The following is a 12,959-nucleotide window of genomic DNA, read 5'->3' on the forward strand; positions in this document are numbered from 1 at the left end:
AAACCGATAGTAATATTGTTATATTAACATCCTATAGTGACTTAAAGTAGCTCAGTGAAAAGAAAATACATTACTTGTTGATAGAAAATTCTAGGAAGAGAGCATCCAAGGAAAGAACTCAAGGTGCCAAAGAAAAATGTAGTGCAACACCAATAAATATTGTTAAGTAACCAATATAAGTATCCATGTGGGGGGTGTATGCACTCTGAAATGGATGCCTAGACTATGGGCCCCCATTATTCAATTTATCAAATTTCCTAAATCAATAGGTTGTAATATTTTATTAAATCAATTCAAATTAATTTCTTTGATCAAATTGTAATTAATTCAATTAATTCAACATTTCCTAAGGTTTGATCATTTTTTCCTAAGTCTTATTTAATTAAAAGAAAACCTCTCTTTTAATTAAATAATTAATCCATAATTATATAATTAAGAGAAAAACCCCTCTTTTAATTTAATTAAATATTTCCCATTTAATTAAAAGAAATTGCTTCCTTTTAATTAAATAAAATCCCACTTGAAAAAAGGAAATAAATAAAATAAAAAATAATAATTTTTTTTTTCCTCTACACTTAAATGTACATGTTTCTAAGTGGGATTCCTCTTTTTCCTCTTTGCACTTTCATCTCAAACACTCCTCTTTTCTCATTGGTGGAATCTTGTCTCACATGGATCAAACACTATTATCCCATATTGGTTGTGAGAAGTCTCCCACCTCTACATTTTCCTTTATAAGGAGCCCTCTCCTTCTCATTTTGATATACAAAGAGAGATATAGAGAAAATAGTTTGTTTCTATAGTATTGTTATACTACAAGTTTAGAGAGCAATTTTGGAGGAGTTTGAGCCTTTGGGTTTGGACATTGGAGCTTCATTGCAACTTCTCTCTTCTTTTCTTATTCTCTCTTGCATCCATGGCTTCCATCGTTAGGTTTTATCCTTGCATTTTCATATTATCTTAGAGTCATATTTGTTTTCATAGACTAATATTGCATTGTTATTTCCTTTCATAGCTAAGATTTCCTTTTCTTGCATTTCTTTGCATTGTTATCATTTAGATTAGTTTGCATCCTCACTTGAATTCATATTTTGATCCTTGAATCTCTCATTTTATGGTGTACTTGCGTGAACACAAACTAAGTCAAATTGAGGGCCTCCATTACAAACCATTGCACTCCATGAATAGAGAGCTATGAATCATCATTTGAGATCTCCTTCTTGAGCAATCTTGGATATAATGACTCATAGAAGTATGTCAACATTTTAGCACACACATTTTTTAGCACCCACTATGGGGCAACCCACCTTTAGTTGTTGGTTTTAGATAATTTTGGAGCTAGCCCTCTTATGCGGATTTTCTTGGAGACAAAAAATCCTAGATCTTAAAGATTTGCACATATCTCCTAAATGGCTTGTTGTTTTGGTCTGAATTTTGTTTTGCAAGTTGACAACATATTAGAGAAGCTTCAGTGAAATTTTTAGATTTTTTAAGAGTATTTTTCTATTTTTTATAATTTTTTATTGATTTTTCATGAAAAATAGTTTTAGGGCACAAATTAGTAGTTTTTTTGGAAAAATCTACATTTTTTAGAAAGGTCTCTAAATTATAAATAGAGTTGGCTCTTTGTATTTTGATTTTAGAGATCATATTAAGGTTCAATAATTCAATTTGCAAAAAATGGTTTGTTTTGACAAAATGGCTCCCTAGGGCACAAATGAAAATATATTTTCAAAATTATAACATTTTTTGAAATTTCTCTAATTTATGATCGATAGGGGTCTCTTTTTTGCATTTAGGGTTTTGGATACAAATTCATATCATATAGGTCCAATCTTGTTGACTAGGTCAAAAAGTCAATGTCAAAAAAAGGGCATTTAATGAATAGCTTGCATTTAATTTACACATGGATAAATGCATGATGTGAACTTTTATTTGGATTATTTTTTGGTTATTATAAATCTTAAAAATTAGATCTTCAGATCTGACCCTAGTTTTGCATAAGTTGGATATATATTGCATATATTGTGTTTGCTTGTTTTGCTTGTTCCTTTGTTCATTGCAAGTTAGCGTTCAAGCGTAAGTAAAAGATACATAAGAGAAAAGATACATTGCAAGGATTACCAAGTATTTTTTTGTATCTCTATAACATTTGGATTTGAAAACAAAATGAACCCTCCCATGTGTTTGGCTTGAGTGCTTTTACATGCTTTCATAGATTCACACTTCACTTGGTACTCTAAAATTGGATCTAGATTTACTTTCACGCATATGTGTTTGACATAGTAATTAGGCCCTATGAACACTAGTTGTGGAGTTCTTGAGGGAATGTGCTTCATTCTCTTACCTTACATGTGAAGCTCTTCTTGATGATAGATCCCCTTGTAGGTAGGGAAGGATATTTGTTATTATCTCACTATTTCTCTTGGGTTTGTCCTTAACATCCATTAGTACTTTCTCTTTTGAGATTGGTGGTGTTTGTTGTTGGATTTTTCAAAAATTTGGTGAGGTGATTTTGAATTAGCATGTCAAAAAATCTTGTTTGCTATGTTTGGGTAAGGTGAAGAGGCTAGAGGAGTATGCTCTATTCCCTTTTAGGCACATCAGAAACTTGGAACCTTTGAATCCAAACCAAGTCCTCATGTGCTACAACTTTATGAGTCTTCCTTGATTAGTGAGGGTTAACTATAGTGGACATTCACTTTATTGGGTCAACCATGTGGATCAAACCTCAAGCTATAATAGAAATTTTTGACATGGTAGTAGCAACCACTATACAAATGTCCTTGTGGAAAAAATACTCATGGGTGTAGTCTTTTATTGGATTGTTAGATCTCAATATCTCTAATTGATTAAATTCTTGGAATATGTCAAAACCCTAGTGTGCCAGGATTGGATTTTTTCGACTCGAGATTGCAAAAGCTATACAGTTGAATATTACTAAGAGCCATAGTGCTGCCAAATTTTCTTTTCTAGGACTATGTGCATGATTGGAAAACATTTTGAGAACATAAATAGTGTTGGTTCTAGGGATTAGATTGATACTATGAAACTATTCTTGTTCATGTGTAAGGTGTTGGCGCTCAAAATTGTAGCCCACATTTTGAGCACCATTGAGAAATTTGAGGCCTATAAATGCTTTGTGAAGCCTATGTACCCAGCTATACTTTTGAACCCTATTAGGTGTTTTATGCTTCTAGCACCTTTCATTTAGTGCGTCTAAATGTTCCATTAAGTTAAAGTATCATTCTGAACCATTCTATGAAGTCCTTTTTCAAGCATTTGTCAAATCTGGAATTTTGCCCTAGTGTCAAATAACGACAGGAGGTTGTGTTTGCATCTGAATATCTCACACCCAGAAATGTGTCATGACTTGCCACTTTGAAATTGTCTAGTATCCACACCTAAGAACCTATGTTTCTGATTTTGAGTCATTTTGAGTTTGTTTGACTAGGTTTTGAATCCCTCAAAGTTGGTCAGTTACTATTTTCACACATTTGAGAAATATTCAAAATTCTGGGAAGCCCTGTTTGATTTGCAATAACTTTTGACCAGTTGACCCAAATGAGAAAATTCCTTTTGTGTTGAATTTTAGATGTTAGAGACTTGTTATGTTATAAGTTTCAGCTTATGAAGAATCTGTTTGGTCAGTTTTCAAGCATGATTCCAAACACAATTTATAAGCTTTAACTGGTGTCAGTAATTACAGATTGATTGTAACCCCTGTTCGGGATGTCATATCTCTTGATCTGTGAAAGGTAAGATCAAATGTTTTTTTCCCTTTTGTTGTCCTTTGAAAATACTCCAAGTGTGCTAGTTTGCAAGTCATGATGAATCCGTTTGCACACTTTTCTAGGCCAATTCTGTTCGCTAAAATCACCTTCAGTCACTATTCTTAGTTGCAAAATTCTGAGTAGCCTACTTTGAACGTCCGCCATTTGCGTCCTATGATTTTTCATGAGCCCAAATAATAGATTCATATTGTCCTCATGATAGAGAATCAATGCCCCAACTTTTGTCTTCCCAAGTGTTCATTTGTCCAGTTTTCTGAGCTGAATCCAAACCCAGTTTATTGCTTTCTGACATGTTTGCTTGCAGATAAATTCGAGAAGGAAAATTTGACAATCAATATCTTTTGACCTAGAATTCATCATGAGATGAGATTAAGCGAGGTAAAAGTACGTGGAGTAGAGAATCAATGTGCCAACTTTTAGAGCCCGATCAGGTGTTGTGGTTAGTTTTTAAGGCTAGTTAATGGACCTCCTGGCGCAAAATTGGCAAGTTGGCAGAAAATGATAAAATGAGTTTAATGGATATCTCAGTGATGCATAAGTGGTCGAATTTGTTTCCAATCAATATCAGGTAGTTAGTGGGCTAGTCTACAGATCAATTGTTCGTAAACAAATTTTTTTTAGCCGGACCCACTTTGGGGTTCGACTGATTCCATCAGACTGATAGGGATTATGTGTGACTTGAAGATTGGAGGAAGCATTTGAAAATGATCTTAATTAACCATAATATTTCATCCTATGGATTGGCATTATTCAAAGTTTAAATAAACATGTTGGGTTGAACACTTTGTGAATTATAAAGCAATCCAACGGGTGCAAGGGGCCTTTGCGTGAGTGTTCAGTGTTCGAAATGAATGATAGGGTGGATTAAATGAATGGATTTGTTCTGACTTCAGAGGTTAGAGAATGTCAAATATTTTAAATACATGAATCCTTCACTATGGAGATGTATAATGATGTTGACATAAAAATAAATAAAATGCACCCACGTTTTAGGGAAAATGCCCACGTTCTTTTTGAAGACAATGCTAGATCATGCTATTGACAGGGAAGGGGTTACGATAGTTTAAACAAGTATTAAATAAATGGTCAACCATGAAGGGATAATTCATGCAATGTTAGAGAAAAGGTAGTCTAACGCACGGGGGAGAGTGAAATAAGAAGGAAGCTTTGCGCATTTTACTAGCGCCCATGCCATTAGAAAGAACAATCATGCCAAAACAGGATAGTTTTGAGAGAAGATCCAACATTCATGTGAATAAAATGAAGTTGCCTGTGATTGGATTGGAATAGTAGCTAAATAAAAGAAAATGCCCAAGTAGATTGGAGAAAGTTCCCATATGAAGAGAGTTACGTACGGCGAGATCAAAGCAAGGGGATTAAAGGAGCAGCCGTAGATCAAGGAAAAAGCAGCTCACATCACAGGAAAAGGAATGAGAGTGAATCCTACTTCCAAGCAATCAAATCCACCATGGAGGCAGAGCATCATTAAATAGAAGCCGGCTTAGACTAAGAGGAACAAACCATGCATTGGTAGGAAGATCACACTAGAGGTAAAGATAGAGGCGTCAAACAAAGCACAATGATAGAGTATTAGTGTAGGCCAAAGTTGGGAGTCACACATGCTTTCAATGAAATTGCTCCAGAAATTTTCACATGGTAGGGGAGTTTGAAGAACTAGCATGTTATGAAAGAAAATCATTTGTAGATATGGGGAGTCCCCACTGTAACGTGTAGATCACTCAACAATATACTCGAAAGAGACACCAACGATTCAAGTAAGAGCTGCAAGCAATCCAAAGAAAGCTGCCAGTCCACCAGGAAGAGCATCATGTAGCAAAAGAAGGCACTGCACGCTAAAAGAAAACCAAGGAAAATGCCTCACACTAAGATAAACGACAAAGAAAACTCAGGCCACACATGTTTTTAAAAGAGGAGAACCATGAGAAAATTGGAAAGATTTCAAAGATCACTATTATGGAGCAGGAGATCTTGTAGGCTTTTTTCAACACGCATGGTAGAAGATTTGAGGCAGAAAATAAAACAAAGAAACAACAGTCAACACAAAAGGACACTGCCCATGCCATTCAGAAAGAAGTCCACGCAGAGGAGAACATGGTTATAAAGCAATATCCCACATCCATTGCGGGAGAAGAATTTTATTTCTTTAAATGCAAATCTTTACCACAAGCAAGTGTCTTTAAAGACAAGCCTTTCAAGGCAGCATACGGCCTAAGCATGGGGTCCCACCCATGTCCAGCTGGCATGCAGAGTAAAATACAATTTTAAACGAATGTGCTGATATTGGAAGCGCTGGAAAGTAGAAGAATCTGGCAAGTCCCTATGGTTCTTGCCGAAAAACCAAAGAAAATCTGGCAAGCGACTTAGCGACCCGCCAGAAAACCTTGGAACCCGGTGGGTGCTGTTGTGGGTCTTGTGGAGATGTCTCCAACGAATTAGATCATGCCAAGTGGTAGTGGATAAAATGACTGGGTGATGATGTGGTGGGAAAAGATCAGAGTTCACCAGATGTTGACACGTGGATGATCTGACGGTTCTTTCTAACTTGCCAAGTGAAAGATGCACGAGATTTAGCATAGCAAGGTAGCGAGAAGATGACACGTGGTGAATGGTGCAAATCAGGCAAGCCAATTAGCAAGTGACACATGGCACTGGTCAAACTTAAGGTTGACCACAGATTAAAAGGGTCAGGGAAATATTGAAGAGTTAAAAATAATAATATTTTATTATTATTTTTGTTGAAAATGCCCACGTCAAGTTTTAAAATCAAATGGAATTTTTTCTAAAGTTTGACTTTAGAATATTTAAAATTTTTGGTTTTCTAAATTCAAAGATGTGCAGACCTGATATCTCTACCAGAGGAATGTTTTTCAAATCGAGATTCTGGGCATTTCTGGAAGGCAAAGTATGCCTTATCATATACCGTCAAAATCATAAAAGTTTGAATTTTTTGATTCTAACGTTAGTTTTTGCACAGGAATCTGTTTGTTCGAGCAATATGAGGTTTTCTATCAGGTTCCTTTTCTGCAACCGTATTCAGGTATGGAGGTTCAAAATTGATTCCTAACATAATGATGACATGGTTATGGTTAAAAGACAGTAAAAATGTAGTTGGGGTTGAATTGAATTAATTTCAAATTAGTTAAAGTTTGATTCCTTTAGCATTTCATGAAGATTTCAGATATTTTGGCAAGTAAAGGGATTTCATCATTAAGTAAGGATATTTGGCAAGTTTGTTATAGATTAATGATGAAATCAAATTAGATTAGATAGAAGAAGGAAGGAGGAAGTTTTCAGTTGCTAGAAGATTGAATTTCAAGTGGACACTTGTCAAGAAAAGATCTGATTTGGAAATTCTTTCTCTTCTATATCTTTCTATCTTTCATTCTTTGTAGGGGTTCCAATTTTTGGGAAGTTCTAGTTCTTTGGAGAAAATTTGCACATTACTATGATACCAAGGTCTTGGATCCAGTTCTGGTTGCATTCCCATGACTGTGACACTATTTTCCTTCAGCAATTTCTCTCATGTGAACAACAGTAGTGCAGATAATACAGATAGTTCTGATACATTAGGTTGTTCCATGTTTTAATTTCATGCATCTGAATGTATATTTTCAAAGAAAATGAATACATATGAGCAAGCATTTGATTAGTTTCATTTTGGTTCTCGTCTCTTGTCTTAGTAATCTGTAGTCTTATGTGGTCCTAGAATGAAGAGCTGAGATCAATTTGCTTCTCCTTAAGGTTGTATGTCTGATATATTTTTCTGTTGGAACAAAGTGCCAAGTAAATCCTTAATGTGTTTGATAGGGTTACTGGTTATGCTGAGAAGGATATTTTGTGACAATGAGCTCTGAATGAACATTGATGTTTGAATCACAAGGTGATTAGATAGATCTAATGTCTGGGTATACATAATATGTCCTGATGTCACAGATGTATGTTTTGGATTCATGAAATTGCCCAATGGATTAGGCACTGATCAGTTACAGGATCATTAGGTTTTGCTGCATGCTTGAGGATTTGTTGAACATCAACATTATTAATCAAACTCTTTTCCCTTTCATGTTGAAGAGCTATAATAGAATGCCCTCACTCAGCGTATGAATATCCTAGATCTGCATTTAGCTACTGTAGATTGATGTTATTTCATGACTTATCAGGAGAAATAAGGGTTTTATCTGCTTCATAATAGATTCAGTGTATGCTTTGACAACTAGTACCATATAAAGAATCTATAGGTCTACCCACCTAGGTTTTGTAGAGCCTGAAGAAGAAGAAGGGTCTAGCCTTATAGTTGGCCTGGTGTTTGAATGGGCATGTTGAAAATGAGAGTTAGCTGCCCCTAGATGTGCTTTGTTCTCATCAGGGTAATTGGAAACGGGTAACATTTTCAAACACCAACACAAGGTTGCTTTGTCCCTTGCTCATTTTTTGAAGATGTTTTCTTGAAATTCTTGATTGTTGTCTCATGTTCCTGGTTCATGATTCAAAATTTATCACACCTAGTTAGATATTTAAAAAAAATAAAGCATGAGTTGTTGAGTCAAGACTTTATGATCAAACAACTTTTCTATCATGTTATTTCCAGTCTTCCTAGGTTGATCTAGTTCATATTAGGCTATTTACCACATTGCTAGAAGCTTGTTTGCACCTTGGATTATTGTTCTTTGACCCCTTGAATTAGTGATCTTTGATTTCACAAGTGACCTTGTCTCGAGTTAGTGAGTTAGAGACTATCCTTATTGAGAAAGATACACCTTTGGATTCTTTAATATTATGTTTGGAGGGTCTTAATAATCTCTTGTCCATCCACTTTAATAAAAATTAAATTTTAATTATTTATAATTTGGGTAAATCATCCTCCTCATCCATATGTGCTAGGGTATTCACCCAAAGTTGTGGGCTCCTCTATGGCAGTGTTGGTTTATGCCTATTACAAAATCTCTTTTGGACAAGTGAGTTCTTTTACTATCCTAGTTTGGTACCAATGTTTCTTAGGGTTATCCTATCACCTATTACCTTTTCTTTCATGATGGTTACAACAAGATATTGAGTAGATCAAGGAAAGTGACCTCAAGTTGTCTTTAAATAATTACCTTTAGTTCAAACTCATCAAAGACATAAGGAAAAGAATCTATATTTGTTAAATCACCTAAGAATATTCTAGAAGCTTTGTTTGACCCTAGTATATACCTTATTGAGTTGAATACACTTTTAGCATCACCTCACTTGGGTATGGATATATATTCTACAATGGCTCCACAAAAGAAGAATTGAAGTGTTGAATGCTATGTTGACCTTTTGAGTGGTGATCCCACTCATGAAAATAGACCAACCTCACCTTGTATTGAGGATAGATATTTGGATGAACACCAAAGGGTTGAGAAAGGTAAGAATTATACCTATCAAGAAGAGAAATCCCAATATGATGATCAAATTAGTGAGCCTTCTAGCACTCATGTGAATATAACATTTATTGGTAATTAATTTAGATAGTCAAGATCATGTACACTTCTCATGACACCTTTAGGTTATGCGAGTGACAAAATCAATGTACATGAGTATGAGAGAAAAGCCCTTCTAGAAGAAAAAGATAAGAGGAAGAAAAATCTAGACCCCTAGAGGAAGAAAGGCAAGTTATGTTTGAGATAGAAAGGAAAGCCTGGCAAGAAGCACAAGAACTTCTTGTGACTCTAAAACTTGACAATAAATTCAACATGTACATATTGGTGGTGGAAATAACTCTCTTCCATCCACTTCTCCTAAGACTTCATGAAGTGGAAGAAACTCGATACCACCTTCATAATCTCCTATCCCTAGAGGAAGGAGAGCTTAACACCTCCTAGAGTTTCAAGAAAATATTCACAATAAGCTCATCATGGTTAACAATATGGAGGTGGTAGCTCAAACTTTGAATACAATTATTATGATTTCATGGCTATGCAATGAAACCCACATTTTCAGCAACATATGGAAAACATATATGGACCAAAATAGAGATGCATGCTTTCAAGATTAAATCAATAAGGATGCTAAGGTCCCTTATAGCTTTGATGTAGAAAAAAAGATTCAAAAGCATGATCTCTCTATGAAAGAAGAAATTGACCAATTGAAGAAATAGCTAAAGCAAATATTGAGACCCAAGAGTTCTTTTTAACTTGATTCAATTTGTCCTAATACTTTTGATAAGAGTGTTGACATGAAAGATTTTCCTAGAAAAATTGAGATCCCCCAATATGAAAAATATGATGGAAATGGGGATCCAAATGATCACATGTGTTAGTTCTATACTATGAGTTTTGAGTTTCATCATGAGGACTCATATCTTATGAGATTATTTCTGAGTCTTAAGGGTTAAGCAATCAAATGGTTTACCAATATAACTCCTCCTATTAAGAAGTTCCCTAAGTTAATTCAAAGATTTGTTCAACACTTTGCATACAATCTTTCATGATCTATCTTGCTATTGGACTTATGTCACACAAAGAAAAATCAAGGAGAATCCTTTGTTACTTTTGTGAAAAGATGGAGATGATAGTGCTCTTGCTATTTTAGGACTATTCCTAAGAAAGAAAAGATTGAAATCCTTATTAGTAACATGGTTCTTGAGATGAAGTACAAACTTAAGATGATGGTTTTTGAGTCCTTTGATGCTATGGTTAAAGCCACATTTAGAATTGAGGATGTTTGAGAGAGCAAGATATTTTGACATAAAAGGGAAACAACAACAAAAATGGGTAGAATAACAAAAAAAAAACAAGGATAAAGGAAAGAACACATATTGGAATAAGAAAAAACAAGTGGTTAATGATGGAGTTATGGATTCCTCTAAGCCTAAAGACCAAGCTGTTCTCCATTTGGCTAGTGCCAATCAAAAAATTAACAAGCCAAGATATCAAGAAAGGCTTAAAGGAGAGAAGCATAACTTTACACAATTGGGTGAGTCATATGAAGAGATATTCAAAAATCTCCTTGCTCTTAATATTGTGTGCCCTTATGATGTGACAAAGTTCTACATACCTAAAGTTAATCCATGGTGGTGGGATGACAAGGCTTATTGTAAAATTCATAGTGGCTTTGGACAAGATATTGAAAAATGTGGAAGATTTAAGCATATTTTTCAAGATCTTATTGAGAATGGAAACTTGAAATAGATGGATTAAATACCAATGCTGATCATAACATTCAAAGAGCATTTTCCCAAGTATGAGAAAGGGATGCTTCCAAACCTAAGAATGGCAAGGCTGCAATCAATTACACTTATGCAAATGTAGAAAATGTTATCACTATGCTTGAGGTTATAGAAGAAAATGTCAACATGATGGAAGATACATATCCCAATGGTTATGATATAAATTTGAGCTCTCTTATCCTTGGTGAAAAACCTATTTTTGTGCTAAGGGATGCTCACTCTAGAGAGTCATCTCAAGGTCCCCTTGTCATTAGAGGACCCAATTCAAACAAGTAAAGTAAATCTAAGAAAGTGTCTTCCCAAAGTCTCAATGTTATGAAAAATCAAGGCCCCCTTGTCATTAGAGGACCCAATTCAAACTAGTGAAGTAAAGCTAAGAAAATGTCTTCCCAAAGTCTTAATGCTATCACATGAAGTCAAGGTCCCCTTATCATCAAAGGACCTAGTTCAAACCAAGTAAGTAAGACAAAACAAGTGCAATCCAAGTATGCTCCTTCAAAACCAGTGGTTAATCCTAGGTCAAATTATAATCTTGTTGATCAATTGCAAAGAACCCCCACTCAAAATCTGATCTTTGAGCTTTAGAGTTGTCTCCAAGACACAAACAAGTACTTGAGGGTATTCTGTGCATGGAAAATGTCCCCAAAAATTTAGATGTTGATCAATTCCAAAACATGGTTAATCATATTGCTAGCCCTCATTACCTTTCCTTTTTGGAGGAAGATAATAAATCTTTGAGCCATCTGCATAATCGTGCCTTTCATATTGAGGTCATGATCCATAGAACCTATGTTAGGCATGTGCTGATAGATGAATGTGCTGGGCTTAATATTTGTTCTTTTAGTTGTTTAATGAAATTAGGTTATTTTAAACAAGTTATTAATACCAGAAGGAAGATTATTATCAAAGTCTATGATGAGGTAGAGAGAAGTTCAAAGGGGTTGTCCATCCTTACCATTAGGTTTGGTCCTATTGAAAAAGATATTTTATTCCAAATAGTTGATGCTTGACCCCTTGCTTGTAATATTTTACTTGGTATGGATTCATGATGTGCAAGTAGTGCCATCTACCTATCATTAGTTTGTTAAGTTCCCTTACAATGAAATAGAGATTTGTATACCTAGGGATAATACTTTGTCTATTAACTCAATTTCAACAAGTACTCAAGTTCCCCTCAATAAAGAAGCAGATGATTTTGATGCAACTTTAGCTAAATGTAAAGACAAGTTTAAATCCATAGACCATGGGGGGATATCAACTCAACTCCCTCACAACATTTCCAATTTCACCTAGGTCTTATGGTAAACCTTCACAAGTGATTAAATGTTTCTTTTTAGCTATGACATTATTTGACACATTTGTACAATCATCTGCGCCTATTCAAGATGAGAAAGAAGATGTGGTTGTTAGAGATTAAATTTATGGAAAAGAGAAGTATATGCACAATGAGAACTTCACTCCCTCTCCTAAAGCTTATGGAAGAGGGTATATTTTTGTCAAGAATATGGGAAATCCTAGACATGGACCTCTTAGTAATAGATTAGTTGCTAGAGGCAAACCCCTTGATCATGGTCTTTTTAGATGCAAGTCTAAGAATCTGGTTGGCCTAAGATATGTAAATCACAATAATGTTGCTCCTATCCTTGATAAGTTAGATAGTGAAGAAGAACAAGAGTACATACCTAATTTGGAAAATCAACAAGATATGTGTGAAGATTGGGTCCCTTCTACTAATATCCTTTGGGGAGATTCACATAGTCTAGTATATGATGAGATGGTTGCAAATTTAGAATGAGTGTGACCCTTAATGATATTGAGGCTTCCACATCTAGGCATCCCAAGCCTTCATGGTGCAAGCATCCTAGTTGAGATTTAGAAATAAATTCCAATGATTATTGTTGGTGTAAATAAGTATTTACTTATTACACTTACTTAAGTTTACTTAGGTTTAT

This window comes from Cupressus sempervirens, chromosome 5 (genome assembly GCF_028749045.1).
Source record: "Cupressus sempervirens isolate cs-2001-9-10 chromosome 5, ASM2874904v1, whole genome shotgun sequence".
NCBI lineage: Eukaryota > Viridiplantae > Streptophyta > Pinopsida > Cupressales > Cupressaceae > Cupressus > Cupressus sempervirens.